General features: G+C 42.0%; 1 protein-coding gene across 1 annotated transcript in view; it reads right to left on the minus strand.

Annotated features, from left to right (window-relative positions):
• The window catches only part of LOC101850197 (S-crystallin SL11-like), a 9,277-nt gene extending 7,994 nt beyond the window's left edge, over positions 1-1,283 (minus strand). Inside the window, exon 1 of the mRNA XM_013087105.2 lies at positions 1-1,283. This exon is cut by the window's left edge and continues 386 nt beyond it. The gene's annotated coding sequence lies outside the window, so the exon portion shown is untranslated.
• Between the last annotated feature and the right edge of the window lie 9 nt (positions 1,284-1,292).

The raw sequence follows: 1,292 nt of genomic DNA on the forward strand, positions 1-1,292 counted from the left end.
AGAGGAATGAGTTATACCTTATGTTACACCTTCAGCCTCCCTTAATTCCTAAACAAAGTAGATTTTTAAATCAGAGCACTGAAAAAGATGATATACTTTTTAAAAATTCATTTGGCTCTCGTAGATTTAACCCTCTAGTGCCCAGGTATAGAAATCATTGACAGAAAAATTTCATTTTCCCAGAACATGTTCAAAAGGAAGTACAATAACCAAATTTGAAAGTTTGTTTCATCTAAAACTTGTATTTAAAAAGTTACAGACCGTGCCATATATGGCACATTGGGCATTTGGGTATTATGTGCCAGATATATTACACCGGGTAGCGTTGAACAAATGTATCATGTTTTTCTTGGGTGGAATTCTTCAAAACAGTTTCGCTCCTTGTTCAGACAGAGATGAACCATACACTTCCTTACACATGATGTAGGTCTTTGAGTCACATCTGGGGCGTTTGCATCATTGCCGGTCGGCATGGAGAGGAAGACGATCCATGCGATCGAGCTGTGAGTCAACAGTTGGGGACTTCTCTTGAGTGCTAGAGTGTGAGAGAAACTGAGGACTCCCAGCTACAGATCGTCCTGGCAACCTTTCGACGGTAACCTGACTGTCAGCAATCGACTGATGGAAGTCACATAGCTTGACTGGGGACTGCTGAAGCATCCTGCAGTGACGACGATATCTCAGTCAACTGATGACTACCACCATGTTGATTGTGTCGTAAAACAAATAAATGTACCAATTTCGAGTCTTGACTTTTGCTTTGCAGAGAGCGGTGAGACAATCAAGTAAATCTACCCCTCCCATGTGTTTGTTGTACGTGCGAATTACAGTAGGGCAATTCACTGCAGTTTTTCCCTTCAGTTTTTTTACCCACCCGGTAACATTCTCAACAGATTCTGGTCCAACATATGACGAAATGACATCCACTTTCTTGTTGTCGTACCACCGAACGACGACAATATTGGAGTCAGAATCCACTAGACTCTGCCTTCAACCTTTCAAGAGGTTTTCATGGACGGTTCCCACCTATTGCAGTCCTTTCTCCTTCAACTGTTTCACCATGTTTACGCTCGAAAAGTGGTTGTCGGCAAACATTTTGTAATTCTTTCCATCCTCCAAGTTCTTCACCATGTCCATGACAACATCACCTCCCATGCCTAGCTCAGATCTAAGAGTATGAACTCCATTTGAATCTTGATACACATCAAAGTCTTGCAGAGTGCCTTCACTTCCGCAACAAGCCCACAACTTGAAACCTCATTTGAGGGGTATTTTCCAAATGCATTGTTTCA

The sequence above is a fragment of the Aplysia californica genome, unplaced genomic scaffold, assembly GCF_000002075.1.
Source record: "Aplysia californica isolate F4 #8 unplaced genomic scaffold, AplCal3.0 scaffold00546, whole genome shotgun sequence".
In the NCBI taxonomy this organism is placed as follows: Eukaryota; Metazoa; Mollusca; class Gastropoda; order Aplysiida; family Aplysiidae; genus Aplysia; species Aplysia californica.